This window comes from Chlorocebus sabaeus, chromosome 20 (genome assembly GCF_047675955.1).
Source record: "Chlorocebus sabaeus isolate Y175 chromosome 20, mChlSab1.0.hap1, whole genome shotgun sequence".
In the NCBI taxonomy this organism is placed as follows: Eukaryota; Metazoa; Chordata; class Mammalia; order Primates; family Cercopithecidae; genus Chlorocebus; species Chlorocebus sabaeus.
This window is the reverse complement of record NC_132923.1, coordinates 61,247,603-61,272,972: the sequence shown is the minus strand read 5'-3', so window position 1 is coordinate 61,272,972 and position 25,370 is coordinate 61,247,603. Positions and strand designations below refer to the sequence as shown.

The window sequence follows — 25,370 nt, the reverse complement described above, 5'->3', positions numbered from 1 at the left end:
GTGTGAGGGGAAGAGAAGCTGTGAGAAGACACAAGGGAGGACTCTGTTCCGGTTTTTTATATTCCTTTCTTTTCTCCCTATCCCACCCTCAACCTTGCCCTTTCATTTCTGAATCTTGGGAGATGGCAGGGATCAAAAAAGGAGCTAATTTATAATTCTCATTTGACTATCAGATGCCCTCCATCATAGCATCCTTCCAAATATTGGATCTCATTAAGTACATTTGCAGATTCTTCGGAGACTCTCAACAAGTTCCTATGCCCCACACGTTTCCTTCAATAGACAATGAGCTCTTTAGCCGACTGCTCAGAATCACCCACACACCTCAGCTTTGCCCCAGTAGGCAGCCCTCTTAGGGTCCACTTGACTCACAGGAAGTACAAGGGACGTGCAGCTTGACAAACTGCTGACTCCTTCCTCCTTGCCCTGCAGTCAAAGGCAGCTCTACTTTGATTTCTATCCTTTGTCTTTTCCAGAAGAGAAGCAGAGACCTATTATTATCACACTTTGCTTCAAATATGGAGAGTCACATATCAGTTTCTCTCAAGAGAAAACTCACTTTCTGCTCAGCTAGATGCAAGGGGAAACCCCAATGGTTTTCGTAATTTGGCAAACATCCAGTCAGGGACTGAGATGACATTCTACCATTTTGTAGATGACCATAACCTCTATACGCAGGACTCTTGCGGCTTCCCAACACGTGATTTGGTGGTGAGGGAAGCATCTGCCTCCCTTCCCTGTAAACGAGCTCTGAATAGAACAGAGGCAGATCACAGACCAGTGGGTGATCTGGCCAATTTTCAGTAATTCCTATGGAATTGGATCCAGCACCAGTCTCTGAAGTATGGAGATTGTCACTCAGTGTCCCAAGCTTTGAGGTCTCAAATTCTAAGACAAGAGGACATCTCCCATTCCACATGTTCTTATAGATTCAAAGTGGCTTTTTAATAAAGTATCTTAAATGAAAATTTATCTTTCTGAATTGCCACTCAACTAACTGGGGAGGAGAAATCCAAAATAAAGGGCTTAAGGACCTCACTCCAAGTGGCTCTGTCCCTTTACAATGAAACTGTCCTTTTGAGCTTCTGTGATCTAGTCTATGTGGAAAGGGCATAAGGCAAAGGTAATTAACAGGTTCATGAGAGCAAGAGCAGTGCAGCATTATCCTAACTGCATTCTTCCTGGTGTGAATGAATTAATCTGTTTCAGTCACTACCCTGGCAAACTAGTCCAGGTAGTGTATCACACTAGAACATAAAAACCCTTACACAGTAAAAGTGGTAAATGTATTCCGAATTAACAATGAATTAGGACACTGTCAGTATTTCTACTAGCTAATTAGAAAAGCTAGAGTCCTTATATTTGGAAGATGGATTCACTGACACTTTCTTTAGGATTTAGGAACATAAAATCAAACCATAAATACTGTGTTTGCTTTTGGGGGTTTTGTGGGGGGTCGTTTTGGGATTTTTGTTTGTTTGTTTAGTATTTTTGAGACTAAGTTTCGCTCTGTCGCCCAAGCTGGAGTGCAGTGGTGAGATCTCGGCTTACTGCAAGTTCAAGCGATTCTCATGCCTCAGCCTCCCAAGTAGCATGTGCCACAATATTTATCTGAATAATTAGGGGCATAAAGTCAGACAGACTCCTTAATCATCCAATGCAGTAAGTATTAGATGAATAAATACATCAATGAAATACTTTTTCAATTTTATACTATGTCAGACACCATAGTCAAATTATGCATCCTCTCGAAGCCTCAATTTTCATATATGTAAAATACTCAAAAAGAATACCCACCTCAGTGATTCTCAATCACAGTACATATTGAAAACCAAATAGTTTCTGATTCGGTAGGTCTGAGGCAAGACCTGGACAATTGCATTTAAGCTTCATGAGTATTTGGAAACTGACCCACGGCTGAGAACGACTATGCTCCCTCTGAGGGCTGTTGTGAGGATTAAATGAGACACTGTCTGAAGGCATTTCATGTATTAGCACATGCTTAATACATATAAATATATAGATTATACCCTTCTTTTTTAACGCTTTATACATATTTATTCAGTAAATTATATAATACATTTAAGAATTAATAAGCAAATTATTAAAGCAGTGGTTCTCAAACTTTAGCACGATTCTAATGGGGGACTCATAAAATACAAATTGACAGACCCCACCCTCAGAGCTTCTTCTGACTCAGTAGATCTGAGAGGAAGCTCAAGAATTGCCTTTCCAACAAGTTCCCAGGTGATGCTGGTCCAGGGATGACACTTTGAGAACCACTACCTAACAAAAATTTTAATCATATTTGTGATGGCTCATTTTATGGGTCAACTTGACTGGTCCATAGAGTGACCAGATACTTGGTTAAACATCATTCTGGGTGTATCTATGAGGGTGTTTCTGGATGAGATTAACATTCAAATCTGTAGGCAAAGTTAAGTAGATTGTCCTGTCTAATATGGGTGTGCATCATCCAATCCTTTAGAGGCCTGAATAGAACAAAAAGGAGAAGTAGGGGAGAATCTTTGAGCTGGAATGTCAGTCTTTTGCATCCAGACTGGAACTATACCACCAACCACTCTTCTGGGTCTCCAGTTTGCAGACAGTAGATAGGGGATTTCTCAGTCTCCAAAATCACAAGAGCCAATGCCTTATAAATCTCTTTCGGTATGTGTATATATATATGTGTGGGTGTGTTTGTGTGTATCTATCTGTGTGTGTGTGTCCTACTGATTCTGTTTCTCTGGCAAACTCTACTACAATATCTAAGAAATTATGTACATATAAAATTTGAAATGATAGGCAGAAAATACAATATCAAAATGCGATATTTTAGATGTCTGGAGGTTAATTTTTTTTTTGTTTGGTGACTTGAAATATAGTCTCATATGATTACTCCCATCTCAACAAGGCCTTAACTGACACCTTTCCCCTAGGGTGAATGGGAAGACTGCACCTTTTCAGTTCCATTATACCGTGTATTGACTTAAGATATATGATAGCACTTAACAGCCTTGAAATGAAATGGACTAATAAGGCATTACTTCCTATCTTTAATAGAAAGCAAAATCCTTGAAGGCAGAAATCAGATCATAGTTATCTATGTACCCCAAGGGTCTAGCACAGTGCCTGCAGACAGTCAATAAAATGCTTCATGAATGCATGAAATAGAGTAAATTACTCTACTCAATTTGGAATAGAGTAAGTTTTGCGATTTTTTTTAAGTCTTATGGTAACTCCATGGGAAACTCTAGATGTAGATAGAGTCATCTTTTAGTTCTTTTATTAAAGCAGTGGTTCTCAAAATGCAGAGCTGGGGCAGGCTGGTTTGGTTATGTCAGGAGACATTTTTGTATGTCACAACTGAAGAGGGTCCTAAAAACATCTAACGAATGAAAGTTAGAGATGCTGCTAAACATCCTGCAATGCCCAGGACAGCCACCGACAACAAAACATTCAGCCCAAAATGTCAAAGGTGCCTAGGTTGGGAAACTCAGCATTAGAGGAATGTAACTGAGCTAATTAAGCAAGGGTCCTAACCCTTCTCCCATCACCCTCCTAAACAAATGTTCGGCCTTAAGTAAAAGAATATCAATAGCAGCAACTTACACGTGTATAACAATTTGTTTTACAGATAACATTTTGCAACCTGGGGCTCAAGGTCACAAGGGTTCAAGTTAGTGGTAGATTAGGAGTAAAATGTATTCTTACCCTGAACCAAACACTCTTAAACACTTTCTTCTTAACTCCTGGCCAGTTCATTCATCATTTAATCTGAACCTCATCAGTAGCTGCTTAATCACTGCTTTGTCATGTTACCTCAATTTCTGAGCCTAGACAAGATCATCTGTGTCAAGAGATCCCTTTCTTCCAGTTGTTGTTTTGGTAATAAATTTTTATGATTTTCTTTAATTCAGTTATGTGGCTTAGCTCTTTTTCACATTAGGCCTCTTTTAAAATATATATTAATTCTAATATAAAACATTTTGCAATAAAGCCCGATTGAAAGATAATGAAATGATATCTTTCACAGTCAAGAGCAGGACAAACAACCAGTTGTGACCTTCCCTTTTTCCTTTTCAGTTGAGCCCTACGTTGCATTCCAAAGCCCCTGCTCCTGGAACAGCCTTCTGCAATCAACACAACCTCTTGGAGGTTTTACTGTCTCTGGCACTTGCAGGTTCCCTTGTTCTCACTCTCTCTCTGTGTTTCCTTGCTGTGAAAAACGTGTTGACCATCAGGCATATGGCAGAATAATTGTATTTCAGGCAAGCCAATGTGGGAAACTGGAAGGCAAATCTAGTCATTTGTGGATATACACAGGACAAAGAAAAATGAGTATAGAAAAGCGAGGCTGTCCTGGAGGTAAGCTGAGGTTGAAGGTAATTTACTCGATAGAGCACCATTGCTGTAAGACAAAGCAAACTTTGACTATGCTGCAGCACTCTCATATCCAAAACAGTGGAGTTAGGAGAAGGAAGGAAAGAAGGGATGAAGGAAAGAAGAAGGGATGAAGGGAGGGAAGGAGGGAGGGAGGGAGGGAGGGAGGCAACAGGGAGAAAGAAAGGGATGGAGTAAAAGAGAAGGGGAAATGGAATGAGCATTTATTGAATACCCACTATATATAACTTTGCTATTTGTTATGTCATTTAATCCTCACCATAGTCCTGTAAGGTAGGTAATATTGTCTCCATTTTTTTCAGATAAGGAGAGTGAAGTTGAAAGAGGTTAAGTTATGTGCCCAAAATCACAGAGCTGGGATTGGATCTGTCCAATCCAAAAGTCCAAAAAAAAAAAAAAAAAGAAAAGAAAAGAAAAGAAAATGGTTAGGTTCCGGAAAGATGTGGGGGTTTTTTTTGTCCCCACACCCAGAGATAGATCTTTTCAAAAAATTTTTTAAAACATTAAGAAAAATCATTTGGGGAACATTGTACCTGGCATGATAGAAAACTGAATTGAGATATGGGATTGTTCTTCCTGAAATAAGATATCTGGTTGGTATATTTACTTCATACTGGTTTTTTAAAACAATAGATAATATGTTTTACATTTATTTCTTTCACAAATAATTGGAAACACTAAGTGAAAGGCACTGTGCTAGTCACCACTGAAGGTATAACTGCCAACAAGACATGAAATTCACAGTCTAGTAGAGAAGAAAAGTAAACATGCAATTACAATAGAGTTTGATAAATATTGTAACAAGTGAAACCTCAAGGAGGTATGGGAACAAGTTAATACTGACAAAGAGTAATGCCAGAGTTTCAGGTTGAGGCTTAAGACATGAGTAAGCAAAGTGAAAACCCCTTTCTTCCACAAAAGAAGTTAGAAGTCAATGTTAAGTTTGGAGGAACTGCATATGCACGTGCACGCACACTCTCTCTCTCTTTCTCTCTCTCTCTCTCTCTCAAACAATACTCTAATTCCAGACAATAAAAGAAAGACCTCTGCCACTTAATCTGCCATGTCATTCATGAAAACAGAACTAATTCCATGGCATGTGGTAAAAAGCAGCATTGGACTAAAAGCCAGATCTGAATTTTCATCTAGGCTTGCCTGAGTGCTGGCTATGTGACTATGGGAAAGTTAAGTTTAACTTCCCTGATAAGTTTCCTTATCTGCTAAGAGAGTTAAGCTAAACCATTTTTAAGTCTCTCCCACTTTTAACACTCTCTGTAGTTCTAACTCTAATGACTGCTCAATGACATAGTGTAGCTTGCTAATCAGAAATTTGTTTGATAAACTCTCTTAGAACTTTAGACTTTTGAATATTTATGGAGAGAGAGAGCAAGATGGTGTAATGGAAAGCTCTACCCATTGTCCTGCCAGCAAGAATATCCAATTAACAACTATCTACACAGAAACAACACCCTCATAAGAACCAAGAACCAAAAGTCAAGCGAGCACACATAGTATCTGGTTTTACCTTCATATCACTGAAAGCAGCACTAAAGAGATAGAAAAAATAGTCCTGAGTCATCAATGCCACCCTGCCCCCACCTCTGGCAGCAACTGTGTGGTGCTGAGAGCATCTCTGTGTGCTAGGGGAGAGAGAACACAGCAACTGGGAGTCATTGAACTCAGCGATGTTCTGTGAGAGCAGAAAGGAAAACCCAGATCAAACTCAGCTGATGCCCCCTGCAGAGGGAGCATTTAAACTAGCCCTAGTCGGAGGGGAAGTGTCCATCTCGGCAGTCTGAACCTGAGTGCCTGCAAACCTCACCGCCTAGCGCCAAAGTGCTCTTGGTCTCTAAATAAATGTGAAAGGCAATCTAGGCCATAAGGACTGCAACTCCACAACTCGTAGGCAAGTCCTAAGGATGAAATAGGCCCAGAGACAGTGGATTGGGGGGCACACGATGTACTGAGGCTCCAGCTGGGGTAGCCAAGGGAGTGCTGGCATCACCCTTCCCCTAACCCCTGACTGCTCAGCTCCAGGCTCAAAAAGAGACCCCTTCCTTCCGCTTGAGGACAGAAGAGGGAAGACTGAGGAGGATTTTGTCTTGCATCTTGGATACCAGTTTAGCCACAGAAGGATAGGTCAGCATCATGAAGCTCTGTTCTAGGCCCTAGCTGGCAGATGACAATTCTAGACATACCCTGGGCCAGAAGGGAATCTGCTGCCTTAATGGAAAAAAATCCAGTCTTGCCAGCATTCATCACCTGCTAACTACCTAAATAACCAGCAGTGATACCCAGGCACTGCATCACGGCCTTGGTAAGCCTCTAAGACTTGCTGACTTCAACTACCAACACTGTCACAGAAGGATACAGCACCAGTGGGCTCTTGGGGTCCCCAATTCCAGGACTTGACTCTTGGATAGCATTTCTGAACCTGCCCTGGGGCAGAGGGGAGCCCACTGCCCTGAGAGGAGTCTAGTCTCAGGCTAAACAGTATTCACACAAGCTGACCTAAGAGTCCTTGGGCCTTAAGGGAACATGGCTGATAGTCTGGCAGTACTTCTCATGACCAGGGGTGGTGGTGGCTGTGGGGTGAGATTCCTCTGTCTTTGTAAAAGGGTAAGGAAGAGTGGGAAGGACTACATCTTGCAGTTTGAGTGCCAGCTCAGCAACAATAAATAGAAAATAAGGTAGACTCATAAGGTTTTGGACTCTAGTGCCTGACTCCCAGACAGCACTTCTGAACCCACCTGGAGCTTAGGGGACCTTGGTACCCTGAAGGGAAGGAGGCAGGCTTTGCCACCTGCTGATTTTAGAGCCCCAGGGCCTTGAGTGAAGCTAGGCAGTATCCAGGGAGTAGTTACAGCAGGACTTTGGCAAGACCCAGCGCTGGGCTAGCTTCAGGACTGACTCAGAGCAGTCATACTGGTGGTGGCCACAGGAGCTTCAGGTGGCTCAGAACAGACAGAGAGAGACTGTATGTTTGGGAGAAAGTAAGGCAAATAAACAAGAGTCTCTGCCTGGTAATCCAGAGAATTCTCCTGAATCTTATTTAAGACTAACAAGATTGTACCTCTATGAGTCTGCAAGAACCACAGCATTACTGGGCTTAGGGTGCCCCCTAAGGTGGGAGAAAGTGAGAGAAATCACCTTCACTAAAAGGAAGACAAGAAGGAAACATAAAACAATCAGAAAACAAATAACAATAGCATGAGTAAGTTCTTACTTAACAATAACATTAAATGTAAATAGACTAAACTCTCCAATCAAAAAACATAAAGCGGTTAAATCCACTTGATCACGGTGGAGTATCTTTTTGATATGCTGATGGATTTGATTGCCTAGTATTTTGTTAATAATTTTTGCATCTATGTCCATCAGGGATATTGTTCTGTAGTTTTCTTTTTTTGTTATGTCTTTTTTTGGTTTTGGTATCAAGGTGAAAACAAAGACAAGTAAAAAATGGAAAACTACAGGGCAATATCTCTGATGAATATTGATGCAAAATACTCAACAAAATACTAACAAACCAAACTTAACAATACATTAGAAAGATCATTTATAATGACCAAGTGGGATTTACCCCTGGGATGCAAGAATAGTTCAAAATATGCAAATCAAGCACTATGATACATCATATCAACAGAATGAAGGATAAAAATCATATGATCATTTCAATTGATGCTGAAAAAGCATTTTATAAAAGTCAACATCCTTTCATGATTAAAAAATAATCCTCCAAAAACTGGGGATAGAAGGAACACAACTCAACGTAATAATAGCCACATATGACAGATCCACAGCTAGTATCTACTGAATGGGGAAAAACCAAAAGCCTTTCCTCTAAGATATGGGACATGACAAGGATGCCCACTGTCAACACTGTTATTCAACATAGTACTGGAAGTTCTAGCCAGAGCAATCAGACAAGAGAAAAATATAAAGGGCAACCAAACTGGAAAGGAAGAAGTCAAATTATCCTTGTTTGCAGATGATATGATCTTATATTTAGATAAACCTAAAGATTCTATTAGAAAACTATTAGAGTTGATAAATTCAATAAAGTTTCAGGATACAAAATTAACATAAAAATCAGTAACATTTCTATATGCTAACAGTGAACCACGCAAAAAAGAAATTTAAAAAGTAATCTCATTATAATAGCCACACATAAAATTAAATACTTAGGAATTAACCAAAGAAATGTAAGACCTCTAAAATGAAAACTATAAAATACTGATGAAAGAAATTGAAGAGGACACCAAAAAATTGAAATATATGAATATTGTTAAAATGTCCATACTATGAAAAGCAATCTACAGATTCAATGCAATCCCTATAAAAATAACAATGACATTCTTCACAGAAATAGAAAAAACAAACCTAAAATGTATATGAAACCACAGAAGACCCAGAATAGCCAAAGCTATCCCAAGCAAAAAGAACAAAACTGGAGGAATCACATTACCTGATTTCAAATTATACTACAGAGCTACAGTAAGTAAAACAGCATGGTACTGACATAAAAGTAGACACATAGAGGAATAGAACAGAATAGAGAACCCAGAAATAAATCTACACACCCGCAGTGAACTCATTTTCAACAAAGGTGCCAAGAATACCTACTGGGGGAAAGTGATTATCCTCAACAAATAGTGCTGGGAAAACAGGATATCTATATACAGAAGAATGAAACTAGACCCCTATCTTTCATCATATATACAAATCAAATCAAAATGGATTAAAGAAATCTAAGACCTCAAACCATGAAACTACTACAAGAAAACATCGGGAAAACTCTCCAGGACATTGGTCTGGACAAACTTTCTTGAGCAATATCCCACAAGCACAAGCAACCAAAGTAAACATGTACAAATGGGATCATATTAAGTTTAAAAGTTTCTACATAGCAAAGGATACAATCAATAAACTAAAGAGATATCCCACAGAATGGGAGAAAATATTTGCAAGCTACCCCTCTGACAAGGGATTAATAACCAGAATACACAAGGAACTCAACTCTAGAGGAAAATGTCTATTAATCCAATCAAAACATGGGCAAAAGATTTGAACTGACATTTCTCAAAAGAAGACACAGAAATGGCAAACAGGCATATGAAAAGTTGTTCAAAACCATTGCTCATCAGAGAAATACAAATCAAAACTAAAATAAGATATCATCTCACCTTGGTTAAAATGACTTATATCCAAAAGACAGGCAATAACAAATGTTGGCCTGGATGTGGAGAAAAGGGAACCCTTGTACACTTTTGGTGGGAATTAGTACAACCACGAAGAAGAACAGTTTGGAAGTTCCTCAAAAAACTAAAATTTGAGTTACTATATGATCCAGCAATCCCATTGCTAGATATATATCCAGAAGAAAGGAAATTAGTATATCAAAGAGATATATGCACTCTTATGTTTTTTGCAGCATTGTTAACAACAGTTAAGATTTGGAAGCAACCTAAGTATCCATCAACAGATGAATGGATAAAGAAAATGTGGAACATATACACAATGGAGTACTATTCAGCCATAAAAAGGGATGAGATCCTGTCATTTGCAACAACATAGATGGAACTGGGGATTATTATGCTAAGTGAAATAAGCAGGCACAGAAAGACGAGCGTCACATGTTCTCACTTATTCATGGGATCTAAAAATCAAAACAATTGAACTCATGGAGATAGAGAGTAGAAAGAGTTACCAGAGGCTGAGAAGGGTAGTCGGGAGATGGAAGGAAGTGGGGATAGTTAATGAGTACAAAAAAAAAAAAAGAATTAATAAGACATACTATTTGATAGCACAACAGGGTGACTATACATTTTAAAATAAGAAAAAAATGTAACTGGATTGTTTGTAACTCCGTGGATAAATGCTTGAGAGGATGAATACCCTATACTTCATGATGTGCTTATTTCACATTGCATGCCTACATTAAGACATCTCACATACCCCATAAATACATACATCTACTGTGCACCCACAGGAATTAAAAATAAATAAAACACTTTAGATCTTTACATTGAGACTATTTCAAGTTGCATCATTTAAAAACTATACTGAGCCCAAGTCACATGAATTTTACAACCAATATTAAAGAAGGTAAGAAAAACTGACATCATAAATGGAGATATATCAGCTTTTAAAAAAAATCCCAAAATGAAGTTCTGAAGGGAAAAAAAAAGAACATGTTTAAATATAGCATGACAGTATTCTAAGCCAGATCCAAATGTCAGTAGTGTCTCCAAATGAAATGTTAAAAGAATTACCCCATTTTGTATTATATTATCTGACTGCTTATACAGTAGAAAAATAGTAAGACTAAAAAAGTTAGAAAAGCTGAATTTTGGTCTTAATATTATTTTATTCATTGGTCAGCATTTTTTAAACTATCAGTATGTCAACTGTAAAATGGCATTCAAAATTTTAATGAAATCATCAAGTGATATGTAAATTGATAGTAAGCAACAGAAATTCTATGCTTTCTTATCATAAGAAATAGGAAAATTAACATTTTCAAATTTTCTCTGCCTTTTGAAAATTAATTAGCTAACATTTATGAAGTCTTTATACCTTGGAAGAAAACTAATGTTGTAATAGAAAAAGGCAGAGGGAAGATGGTACCTTTTTGTAAATCATGTTAGTAAAAAAGAAAGATTATTAAACTAAAGATGTTAACCAGTAACAACCTGAAAATAAAGTCAATATTTATTTGTTTTCATAAACAATTAATGAGGGTGGATGAAGTCAATATTTCAGTGTATATTTTGCCCCTGATTTCAGTAAAACATATAAGGCTGAAAACAAATTATAAATTCATTTTAAAACCCATACAATTATATTTGGTATTACAACTCTGAAGTTTTTAGTGTGACCATTTTCAATAAATTACTTTTTGTTAACCAAGACTAACCCAAAATAAGAAAATATATCAAAAGAAGAAAGAAAGGGAGGTAAGGAGGGAGAAAGGGAAGGAAAGATACCTCTTCAAATGCTTCAGAAATAATTCTAGAGTAATGAGTTTTAAAGATTCCAAATGTGGAAAAGTCATCTATTAAGTATTAACTAGAGACTAATTCCAGGTTGACAGTGATGTATTCTCTGGAAAAGACTTTGCCTAAGGGCAGCTTTTCAGACTTTATTCACACATACACATCCCATCCCCTTTTCTATATTTTTAAATCAGAAATTTTCCTTCCCAAAGCATACCAGATTTCAATATTTCAAAAACATCTCAAAGGCCCTGACCCATAAATTATTTATTCCCTGTGGATCATAGAACCAACTTTTTCACTACAAAAAAACTTTTGATTAGATAGTTCCCTATTTGAAATCTGAAAGAAATGAAAACCATAAGAGTTAATTGATTATCCAGAAATAGACTCATGGTATTGATTATTCATGCATGATCTGAAAACTCTTACTACTACAGAAAGAAGCAATATCTACTCTGAACTATGTCTGTAAATTTCAGCTCACTGACTGGCACCAGTAATCTTCCATTCATTTGCATAATTTTTTAAAAACTGCATCTTAAAACTCATTATGTGTTCATTTAACAAACAATTATCAAACACTTTCTAAGTGCTAGGCACCAATAGAAAGATTTAATACTCTCTACTTTCAAGAAGTTTATGGCTCAATTTTATATTCATGTATAAATGTACCATCAATAAAGGAAGAATAGGACAGAAAGAAAAATGAATATTTGAAATATAAGCCTTAAAAGTTCCTGTTAAAGGGAGATAATTTAGCATCACATTCATTTGTACCTTTCCCTTAGAACTCAAGCTAATATTACATATCTGACCTATTGACTAGCTTTCTGAGAATTTGTAACATCATTCAAAAAGAACATTATTAAGATTTACAGCTAATATCAAATCTTCTAATAACCAATTGGTACAAGTCCCTGAATATATTAATAGCAAATTCACTTTTTCTTTTTCTTTCATGGGCCCACACTTAACCTTTAGACTCAGATGATACTGAATTTCTTCAAACTAAAGTGATAGTTCAACACAGTAGAAACACACACATGCACACACACAATATAATGTTCACAGGAGAAAACTGAATCCCTGAACAGATCAATAATGAGCTCTGAAATTGAGGCAATCATAAATAGCCTACCAACGAAAAAGAAAGTTGAAGTTGCACCAGACAGATTCACAGCTGAATTCTACCAGATGTACAAAGAAGAGCTGGTACCATTCCCACTGAAACTATTTCACAAAATTGCGAAAAGGAGAGTGACTCCTCTCTAACTCATTTTTTGAGGCCAGTATCATCCTGATACCAAAACCTGGCAGAAGCAAAACAGAAAAAGAAAACTTCAGGCCAATATCCTTGATGAACATCCATGCAAAAATCCTTAGCAAAATACGGTCAAACCAAATCCAGCAGCACATCAAAAAGCTTATCCACCATGATCAAGTAGGTTTTATCCCTGGGATGCAAGGTTGGTTCAACATATGCAAATCAATAGTGATTCATCACATAAACAGAACTAAAAACAAAAACCACGTGATTATCTCAATAGATGCAGAAAGGGCTTTTGATAAAATTCAACATCCATTCATGTTAAAAACTCTCAATAAACTAGGTAGTGAAGGACCCTACCTCAAAATAATAAGAGCCATATACAACAAACCCACAGTGAGCATTATACTGAACGGACAAAAGCTGGAAGCATTCTCTTTGAAAACCAGCACAACCAGCACAAGACAAGGATGCCCTCTCTCACCACTCCTGTTTAACACAGTATTGGAAGTCCTGGTCACGGCAATCAGGCAAGAGAAAGAAACAGACATTCAAGACCAGCCTGGGCAACATGGCAAAAACCCATCTCTACAAAAAAAAAAAAAAAAAATATATATATATATATATATATATATAAAATTTATTTTTATATAAGAGTGTGTGTGTGTGTGTGTGTGTGTGTGTGTGTGTGTGTGTGTATAGCCAGACATGGTGGCACTTCCCTGTAGTCCCAGCTACTTGGGAGGCTGAAATGGGAGGATGGCTTGAGCCTGGGAGGTGGAGGTTGCACTGAGCCAAGATCATGCCACTGCACTTCGGCCTGGGCAATAGAGCCAGACTTTGTCTCAAAGAAAATGCCACAAAAAGAATAAAATACTAAGGAATAAACCTAATGGGGAGTGAAAGAGGTCTATAAGTAGAACTACAAAACACTGCTCAAAGAAATCACAGATGACACAAACAAAAGGAAAATATTCCATGCTCATGGATAGAAAGAATCAATATTGTTAAAATGGCCATGCTGCCCAAAGCAACTTATAAATTCAATGCTAATCCTATTAAACTAACATTGATATTCTTCACTGAACTAGGAAAAAAATTTCAAAATTCATATAGAACCAAAAAAGAACCCGAATAGCCAAGGCAATCCTACACAAAAAGAGTAAAGCTGGAGGCACCATGCTACCCAACTTCAAACTATACTACAGGGCTATAGTAACTAAAACACCATGATACTATTACAAACACAGACACATAGACCAATGGAACAGCATAAAGAACCTAGAAATAAGACTTCACACCTACAACTATCTGATCTTCAGCAAACCTACAAAAACAAGCAATGGGGAAAGTATTCCCTAAATGGTGCTGGGATAACTGGCTAGCCATATGCAGAAGATTGAAACTGGACCTCTTTCTCACACCATATACAAAAATTAACTCAAAGTGGATTAAAGGCTTAAATATAGAATCTAAAACTATAAAGTCCAGAAAGACGACGTAAGCATTACCATTCAGAACATAGGCATGGGCAAAGATTTCATGATGAAGTAGCCAAAAGCAATTGCAATAAAAGAAAAAATTGACAAATGGGATCTAGTTAAACAAAAGAGCTTCTGCACAGAAAAAGAAACTATCAACAGAGTAAAAAGAAAACCTACAGAATAGGAAGAAATTTTTGCAACTATGCATCCAACAAAGGTCTAATATCCAGCATCTATAAGGAACTTAAACAAATTTACAAGAAAAAAACAACCCCATAAAAAAGTAGGCAAATGACATGAACAGACACTTTTCAAAAGAAGACATACATGCACCAAACATATGAAAAAACCATCAGCATCACTGATCATTAGAGAAATGCAAATCAAAACTACAATCTCACACCAGTCAGAATGGCTATTACTAAGAAGTTAAAAAATAACACATGCTGGCAAGGTTGTGGAGAAAAAGGAACACTTATACACCATTGGTGGGAATGTAAATTAGTTCCACCATTGTGGATGACAGTGTGGCAGTTCTTCAAAGAGCTAAACAGAGAGATAACATGTGACCCAGCAATCCCATTACTGGGTATATACCCAAAGGAATATAAATTGTTCTATTATAAAGACACATGTATACGTATGTTCACTGCAGCACTATTCACAATAGCAAAGACATGGAATCAACCTAAATTGCCATCAATGATAAACTGAATAAAGAAAATGTGGCACATATACACTATGGAATACTATGCAGCTATGAAAATGAACAAGATCATGTCCTCTGCAGGGACATGAATGGAGCTGGAGGCCATTACCCTTAACAAACTAACACAGGAACAGAAAACCAAATACTAAGTGTTCTCACTTATAAGTGGGAGCTAAATGATGAGAACACATGGACACATAGAGGGAAACAACACATAATGGGGCCTATTGAAGGGTAGAGGGTGGGAGGAGGGAGAGGATCAGGAAAATTAACTAATGGGTACTAGGCTTAATACCTGGGTGATGAAATGACCTTTACAACAAACTCCCATGACACAAGTTCACCTATGTAACAAACCTGCACATGTACCCCAAGTTTAAAATAAAAGTTAAAAAAGACTATTCATAAACAAATATATATAGTGTTCTTTACATTGTTATATTTCCACAGAAAACTCAGTTAATTATGCCAGTTACGCTAAATCAATGCAATTGAATATTACCAAACCATTTAAAATAAAATTATGAAAACATATAAAAATATATGTTTGATTCATTCAATAAATACTCATTTAGTATCTGTGATGTGTCCAAAATTACACTTGACATTTTGGATTAAAGGATAAATGGCACACAATCAAAATGCTTGCATTGCTCACAGCCTAGTAATGGGTATCTAGGAAGGGAGAGAAAGATTGGGAGCAATCCTAGGAAAGAGATGACAGTTTCTAGACAACTGGCTTGGAAATACAGCACGGTTTTTTAAATGTCAATGTGCAGGCTGACTGGCCTAAAACCAACTGATAGCATCATCAGAACAATTGTAGACAGATGTGGACCAGAGTGACACTCTAACCTGGGATGGTAAGCCACTGACTGATTTGCGGTCAGGTTTTTGGTTCCTTTTGCTTCAGTGCAGAGGTAGGGCTGAAGACCCACATGAAGACTGAGAAAGGAGATAGATGTGTAAACTCTACATTTAAATTGATATAAGAGCACTAACAGAGGTATATGAAAGATGTTATGGGAGCAATGAGAAGGAAGTACTTAATTTGAAAGTGGTAGTCAGAGAAGATTGGGAATTTTACAAAGAAGTTGACATTTGTGCTTAATCTTGAAAAATAAATAGAAATTTTCAGAATTATACATGTGCACACACACACACACACAAACCATCCAAAACAATAACATCATGAAGGCAGAGAAGCATAAAAGAATGTGTGTGGCCCCCAGTATTTAGTGTGGTAGGATCATTAAGATTAGGGTGAATGTGGGAAGTGGTGGGAAATGAACCTGGAAGGGTAATTATGGGTCAGATTCAAGACTTGTACGCTTTGCTACATAATTTTGATTTTGTCTTTTGTAGCCAATGAAAAGTCATTATTGGATTTTAGGGATGAAATGACCAGATTTGTCTTTCAGGAGTGTCATAAGTGCATGAGTTTCTTAATTGCAGTAGAGTAAAAAATAAATTGGAGAAAATCTAGGTCGAAAGCAAGGAGACTCCTTCATGCAGAGGTGGTCTAATCCATACCAGAAATGATGAACACTGACTCAGATCTGTGACAGCAGAGATAGAGAAAAGTAGATACTTAGGATCAATAGCAGTGACTGACTTTATCAGGTTGAGCAGAGCCTGGAAAGAGGATGTGAGGGGGAATATGGAGTCGAGGATTCTCAGCTTGTGCAAGCAGACAGATAAAGATGTCATTATATAAAAGTACAACTATGAAAATTATACATGAACCAAGACTAGATGGTAACCTACAAAAATAAAGGAAAAAATAAGTTTAGTTAGAACAGTAGGACCGCTTGTTTTCCAAAACTTTTTCAATGTCATATTGTGTTTCTGAAATTGATTGGAGCTACGTCTAGTTTTAAATATTAACTCTGTAAATTATTAGTTTTATAGTTTTGAGCAGGTTATTTAACCTCTGTGAATTGTCTCACCCAAATATTTATTTATTTATTCATCTTGTTTCAAAAACTATTTTAAGTAGTTTATAAAAATAAATACAATTCAGCAAAAAAAAGTACAGTCATGTGCCACATAATGACATTTTAGTCAATGACAGACCACACATAGAATAGTGGTCCCATAAGATGATGATATTGTAATTTTACTGTACCATTTTTTCTGTTAAGATATACAAATATTTATCATTGTGTTACCATTGCATAGAGTATTTAATACAGTAGTGCTCTGTGCAGATATATAGCCTAGGAGTGGAGCAATAGGCCCTACCATATAGCCTATTTATCTATATAACTAGATATGGCTACACCATCTAGGTTTCTATAAGTACATTCTATAATTTTGCATGACAAAATTGCCTAACGACACATTTATTAGAATGTAGCCCCATAGTTAAGCAAATGCATGACTGTGTATAAAGAGAGACAAGGAGAAGAAAGAGTAAGAATATGAGAAACAAAATGAATCAAGTGCATGACTTATGATGACATAACCTTGAGCAAGAAGTGAGCTCAACATTAGTTCTGAGACTTCCTGTCTACCTATAGTGGAAAACACAATGAGTTCCATGAGTCACATTGTTCATTTTGGCTAGCGACATTTCAGAGAAATTTATCCATTATATCCTCATAATACAGATTCTAAAAACAGTGATCAGCACAAGAAATAACATCCCTTGAGTTCATGTCATTTGCAGGGACATGGGTGATGCTGGAAACCATCATTCTCAGCAAACTAACACAAGAACAGAAAACTAAACACCGCATGTTCTCACTCATAAGTGGGAGTTGATCAATGAGAACATATGGACACAGAGAGGGGAACACCACACACTGGGGCCTGTCAGGGGCTGGGGGACTAGGAGAGGGATAGCATTAGGAGAAATAGCTAATGTAGGTGACGGGTTGATGGGTGCAGTAAACCACCATGGCACGTGTATACCTATATAACAAACCTGCACATTCTGCACATGTACCCCAGAACTTAAAGTATAATAAAAAAGAGAGAGAAATAACATCCTAGAACTTAACACAATGTCAAGTTTCTCAATGCCAACTAATGTTGTAACAGGTAAGCACAAATCAGCAAAAGCACTTCTACCAAAATAACACAAGCTGGGTAAAGAGCTATCTCAAGGTCTGGCTGATTCCATGAAAAAGTTTTAGCATATTTAAAGTGATGAAAAGCTTGCATCTTTACTTAGAAAATCTCTCACAAATATCCCTTCCATAAAGATCACTCGAGGACATCATCTAACCACCTTCCCACCCCAAGTTGTTTTCCTAATGATTCCTGAGACATTGGTCTGACAATGACAGTTCTCAAAATTCTCAGCCTCAATACAAACAAAAACTCAATTTTCAGAAATACAAGATGCAGCATAAAAACTCATTAAGTAGGGCCAACTGAAGGAAGCCTGAACTCATGAAAATTCTGAATATTCAAAAGTTATTCCAGTCCTTTAATATAAGCAATTGGCTAAATAAACTACTCATTAGATTCCCTCAAAGACTTGCTTTAGTAAATGATTATTTCTAATTAGTATACTTTTCTACCATTTACTGCTATTAAAAATTTGAAAATGGGTTGTTTTCCCAAATTGGTTAAATAGGTTAAGTGCCTCTCTTGACCTCTGTCAACTTATTTATAATGTCTTATTTGCCTACTCTTCATTACACCTAAGGTATTAATTCAGGCAGTGAGAGTTTACAGAAGTTAAAACATAAGGAGCCTTGATCTTAGAATTAGTCAGGTGAAGGCTATGTCCTTCTTTTGTCTTAGTAATGTTTCTATAAATTATTAAATACAAGTTGGTGTTTGTGAAGTGTGATAATTATTCAATGCAGTTTTCTTAAAGTTCAAAAAATAATACGTATTAACATAAGACTTTCTGAGTGGTTAAGGATTGTGGAGAGATATATTCCAAAGCTGTTCTTTATAATCTCAAGCCTATCATCCTCATACAGTTAAGATATCCCTGGACACATCTATTTATGATTAAACATTTTTTAAAGAGCATAATGGTCCTCCTTTAGTCACCAATAATCTTTCACTAAAGCAAAGGTGTTAAATCAGCAGAATCAATGTCATTGCCATGGGTAAAGAATGTGATGACATTCTTGTGCAGCCAAACAAAAGTGTGAATAAGAGGCTGAGATAAATAAGAAAAATGTGTTTTTCACTTTGAAAAAAAGTATTTCAAAGTGAAAGGTGCTGTTAATACTAGTTTGTGAAGCATAAATGTCCAGTAAGTAGCTTTTAGATTTTTGGTAAATTGTATGACTTTTGATATTTTTAAACTTGTATATACAAATGTATATAATCATAGGCTAAGCTTAAAATAAGTTTTGACTTCTTTGTAAGGCAAATCTAGAGTAGTAATACATTTTTAATAAAATGTAAATTTATTTATTTATATTTAATTTGGGTTTGAGAGTTTTTTCTACATTTATTTTAGATTTGGGGGTACATACACACATTGTTACCCGGGTATATTGTGTAATGATAAGGTTTGGAATACAGTTGATCCTGTCACCTAGGTACTGAGCATAGTACCCAATAGTTCATTTTTCAACCCTTTCTCCCCACCTCCCTCCCCACTCTAGTAGTCCCAGTATCAATTGTTGCCATCTTTATGTCTCTGAGTACCTATTGTTTAGCTCCCACTTATAAGTGAGAACATGTGGTATCTGGTTTTCTGACACTGCATTAATTCATTTAGGATAATGGCTTCTAACTGCATCCATGTTGCTGCAAAGGAAATGATTTTGCTGTTTTTATGACTATATATTATTCCATAGTGTATTTGTACCATATTTTTTTAATCCAATTCATGGTTAATGGGCACCTAGGTTGATTCCATGTCTTTGCTATCGTGAATAGTGCTGCAATTAACTTGCGGGTGCATGTGTCTTTTTGGTAGAATTATTTGTTTTTTGGGATATATGTCCAGTAGTGGGATTGCTGGGTCAAGTGGTAGTTCTGTTTTAAGTTGTCTGAGAGACCTCCAAACTGCTTTCCATGGTGGCTGAACTAATTTACATTCTAACAGTGTATAAGCATTCCCATTTCTCTGCAGCCTCACCCAAATACTTTTACTTTTTAATAATAGCTATTCTGACTTACATGAAATGGTATCTCATTGGTGATTTCTGGTTTGCCTTTCTCTGATAATTAGTGATGTGGAGCATTTTTTCATGTTTTTTTTGCCACTTGTATGTCTTCTTTTTTTTTTTTAATTGTATGTCTTCTTTTGAGAAATGTCCATTCATGTCTTTCTTTTGCCCATTTTTAATGGGGTTATTGGTGTTTTACTTGTTCAATTGTTTAAGTTCCTTATAGATTCTAGGTATTAGACCACTGTCAGATGCATAGTTTGTGAACATTTTCTCCCACTCTGTAGGTTTTCTGTTTACTCTGTTGATAGTTTCTTTTGTTGTGCAAAAGCGACTTAGTTTAATTAGGTCTCGCTTGCAATTTTTGTTTTTGTTGCCATTGCTTTTGAAGACTTAGCCATAAATTTTTCCCAAAGTCGAAGTCCAGAATGGTGTTTCCTATCTTTTCTTCTAAGATTCTTATAGTTTGAAGTCTTACATTTAATTCTTTAATCCATCTTGAGTTAATTTTCTATATGATACAAGGTTGGGGTCCAGTTTCATTTTTCTGCATATAGATAGCCAGTTATCCAAGTACCATTTATTGAGTAGAGAGTCCTTTCCCCATTGCTGATTTTTGTTTACTTTGTTGAAGGTCAGCTTGCTATAGGAGTGCAGCTTTATTTCTGGATTCTTTCCTCTGTTCCATTGGTCTATGTGTCTGTTTTTGTACCAGTTCCATGCTGTTTTGCTTACTGTAGCCTTACAGTATAGTTTGAAGTTGGGTAATGTGATGCTTCTGGCTTTGTTCTTTTTTCTTGGGATTACTTTGCCTATTTGGACTCTTTATTACTTCCATATGAATTTTAGAATAGTTTTTTCCAATTCCGTGAAAAATGTCATTGGTAGCTTCATAGAAATAGCATTGAATCTGTAGATTGCTTTGGGAAGTTTGGTCATTTTAATATTCTTCCAATCCGTGATCATGGAATGTTTTTCCATTTGTTTCTGTCATCTATGATTTATTTCAGCAGCGTTTTGCAGTTTTCTTTGTAGAGACCTTTCACTTCCTTGGTTAGAGGAGAAACCAAGGGGTACGTGTGTGTGTGTAAATTAGGCTGTGTTCTTCAGTTGGCTCTCAGTTTGAACATTATTGATGTAAAGAAATGGTACTGATTTTTGTATATTGATTTTGTATACTGGCACTTTACTGAAGTCATTTTTCAGTTCCAAAACTCTTTGGCAGTCTTTACGGATTTCTAGGAGAGATAATTTGACTTCTTCTTTTCCTATTTGGATGCCTTTTCTTTCTTTCTCTTGCCTGATTGCTCTGGCTTGCACTTCTTGTGCTGTGTTCAACAGAAATGGGAAAAGCGGGCATCCTTGTCTTGTTCCAGTTCTCAAGGGGAATGCTTCCTAAAATGTCAGTTTGAAAGCCTGATTTTTGTCTTTGACTTTGAACAATGAAACACAATCCCATGAACTAGAAAATTTACATTAAAACCTGACTTTTAAGTTTTTAAAGCATTAATTTAAAATTACTTCTTTTAAAACTGGATTTTTAATTTTTGATTCTACAAGAATATTTTCACTCAACAAGCACTTAGGACCAGTTCTGAGTTTCTTCAGAGCCTTTCTTAAAAGATAAAGCACATCTTGAAGGTAGAATTATTAAAAATGAGAAGGTGGAGAAAAAATAACATAACATAAAATAAAATAAAAAGAATGAGGCCGGGCGCAGTGGTTCACGCCTGTAATCTCAGCACTTTGGGAGGCCGAGGCGGGTGGATCACGAGGTCAGGAAATCGAGACCACCCTGGCTAACACGGTGAAACCCCGTCTCTACTAAAAATACAAAAAATTAGCCGGGCGTGGTGGCGGGCTCTTGTAGTCCCAGCTACTCCGGGAGGCTGAGCAGGAGAATGGAGAATGGCATGAACCCAGGAGGCGGAGCTTGCAGTGAGCCGAGATTGCGCCACTGCACTCCAATCTGGGTGACAGAGCGAGACTCCGTCCCCCTCTCACCCCCAAAAAATAAAATAAAATAAAAAGAATGGAGCTCTCATCCAAAATTCTAATAGCCCAAAAAAGCTACAAAAAACGATGCCTAAGAGGCCACCCCTCCTTTCACATTAAAAAGCTATAGTGATTTGTAAAGCCAGAGCTTAACAAATCGCCCTGTTCTTCATCCTTTCCTTCACTAAGTTGTCAGACAGATGCAGAATAGAAATCAGCAATGTGAAATTGTGGTTTCTCAACTGAATTAGGAAGTTTTCACCATGATTTTAATGTTCCTCTGTCGTGGGCCCTAATGGGAAACTACCAAATGTTAAAAAAACTCGGTTACACCATGGGAATCCACAGAAAGGGGTAAAGAGAAAGCAAAGGCAGAAAAGAAATGTCTTTATTTTGAACTCTCACAATTGATTAAAAAGGTGTGTCTCATCTAAACACAGAACAATGGGATAGGGAAAGCTGCTGCTTCTGGATCCCTTTTTCAGCAACCGCTTCCTAGTTTCTCTCTGAATGGAAAGATGATGGGGCTAGCCCATAGTTTCCCAGCCTTGGCAACACTGACAATTTGCACTAGGTAATCTTTTGTTGTGAGGGGGTATGTTACAGAATGTTAGCAGCATCCCTGGTCTCTACCCACTGGATGTCACTAGCACCATTCCAGTCATGACAATCAAAATATCTCCAGACATTGTAAAATTGCAATGGTTGAGAAGCATTAGGCTAATCCCTGCACAAAATATTTCTAAATTTTTCTTTGGTTCTTTAAGATCCTTTCAGGTGAGGGAATGGACTGCCACAGTCAGCAACAAGATGACTGGCAAACTCTTGTCTCCTGGAAACTTTTTCCTACTATGGCATATTTTATTATTTTGTCAGCAAGTCCACTTGTATACCTCTCTTAATACTCCATTTAATATTTCTTAAAGATAATATATTTAAAGACATAAAAGATGATAAAAGAGAAACATCTTTAGAACTAGGCAGCATAAGACCATTCTACATTAATTTATCTTACCTCCACAGGAAACTGTTATAAAAAGCACCCAAAATTGAAAATAGTAAAAGAGAGGTTAAAACCCACCTCAAAACACAGATAGTAACAAACAACAAGGCATAAAACCCACTATTATTCTTCCATCTTAAAAAAGCAAATCTTTTTTCAACTCCACAACTCCCATCCCCAGCCACGTCATCATTTCTTTGCTCCCTTTACAGCAAAACCCTTTAAAACAGTTGACTGTGCTGTCTTTAATTTTCCTCCTCTCCATTCTCTCTTAACCTACTTCATTCAAAGCATCATTGCCACCACTTCACCTGGACTGTCTTTATCAAGGTCCTCAATGACTTTCATATTAATAAATACAAAAGCCATTTCTCAACCCTGATCTTACTTGACCTATGGGCAGCATTTGACACTGTTGATTATTATTCTCCTCCTTGATACACTTTCTTCCTTGGTTCCAGGACCCCACACCCACTTCTTAGACACCAGTTGCTCTTTCTCAATCTCCTTTACTGACTCCTCCCCTTATCACTTATCTCTTAATAATGGAGTAGACCTGGGCTCAGATCATTTCTCTCAATCTATACTCAATTCCCAGTGAGTCATCCAGTCTATAATCTTAAATACCACCAATGTTCTGATGACTTCCAAATTCATATGATCAGCCCAAGTCTCTCTCCAAGACTCCCGACTCACATATCCAACTTCCTACTTGTCATCTTCACTTGTATATCAAATAAATATTTCAAACCCCAATGTGTCCAAAACTAAACTTCTGATCCTTCCCCATAAAGTTGCCCCTTCTACAATCTTCCAGTATCAGTTGATGCCAATTCCACCTTCTCTTAGTTGTTTAGGTCAAAAACTGTGCATTAATCCATCATTCCTTTCTTTCTCTCATGTGAAGCATCCTGTTAGTTTTAAATATATATAAGTTCTACCAGAAAAATATATTCAGTATCCTTCCATTTCTCCTGTTCTCCACTGCTTCTAGCCTGATAGATGCCACTATCATCTCTCAACTGAATTTTTTTATAAGCATCTTTTTAGTTTAAAATATTAATTGACAAATAAAGACTATGTGTTCAAAGTGCACAACATGATGATTTGGTATATGTACACATTGTGTAATAAATAATAATTACAACCAAATTAAATAACACATCTGACATAGTTTGGGCTGTGTCCCCACCCAAATCTCATTTTGAGTTGTAACTCCCATAATTCCCACATGTCATGGGAGGGACCCAATGGGAGGTAATTGAATCAGGAGGGTGGGTCTTTCCTATGCTGTTCTCATGATAGTGAATAAGTCTCACAAGATCTGATGGTTTTATAAGGGGGAGTTCCCCTGCACATGCTCTCTTGCATGCTGCCGTGTAAGATGTGACTTTGTTCCTCATTCACCTTCTGCCATGATTGTAAGGCCTCCCCAGCCATGTGGAACTGTCAGTCAATTAAACCTCTTTCTTTTATAAGTTACCCAATCTTGGGTATGTCTTTATTAGCAGCACGAAAACTAATACAATATCCATCACTGTCTATGCTGTATATTAAGTCCCCAGAACTTGTCTTACAACTGTAAGTTTGTACCATTTGAATAGTATCTCCTCACTTCTTCCACTCCCCTAGCCTTTGGCAACCACCATTGTACTCACTGCTTCTATGAGTTTAACATTTTTAGATTCCACATATAAGTGAGATCATACAGTATTTTTCTTTTTGTGCCTGGTTGATTTCACTTAGTATAAGATCCTCCAGGTTTACCCATGTTGTTGTAAGTCAACAGAAAAAAAAAAAAAAAAAAAGAAAATCACCAAACAACCCAATTTAAAAATAGGCAAAGGAACTGAAAAGATATTTTTCCGAAGAAAAAGATATGGAATCAACCTAAGTGTCTATCCATCTATACACAGATGAATGGATAAACGAAATGTGAGGGATGTGTGTGTGTGTACACAATGGAATATTATTCAGCCACCAAAAGTAGAAAATTTTTACTGAATTATTGCAAAAGGTTCCCTACTTGTCTTCCAGCTTCTCATTACCCCTACATATTGGCTCGATATTTTCAACACAGTCGCCATAGCAATTCTTTTAAAATGTAAGTCAGATCATATTTTTCCTCTGTTCAAAATCTGAACTGGTGCCACATTTCCCCAGGGTAAAAACCAAAGTCCTTAAAATTTTCTAAAAAGCTTAATATAATTTGGTCTTCCCTCATCTTTCTGACTTCCTTTTCTATTTCTATCCTCCTTGCTAATTCCACTTGGTCTTCTTTCTGCTAGTCAAACATACCAGGTATATTTTCACTGTAGGGTCTTTGCCCTGACTCTTCCTTCTTTCTGGAAGTCTCCTTCCCTTCCACTGTTTCACCTCCTTCAATATTACCTCTTCAATTGGTCCTACCCTATCAG

At 37.0% G+C, this 25,370-nt stretch overlaps 1 protein-coding gene across 11 annotated transcripts in view; it reads right to left on the bottom strand.

Annotated features, from left to right (window-relative positions):
• Positions 1–25,370, bottom strand: part of SLC44A5 (solute carrier family 44 member 5) — a 550,857-nt gene that overhangs the window by 381,404 nt on the left and 144,083 nt on the right. The gene's annotated exons all lie outside the window — the stretch shown is intronic.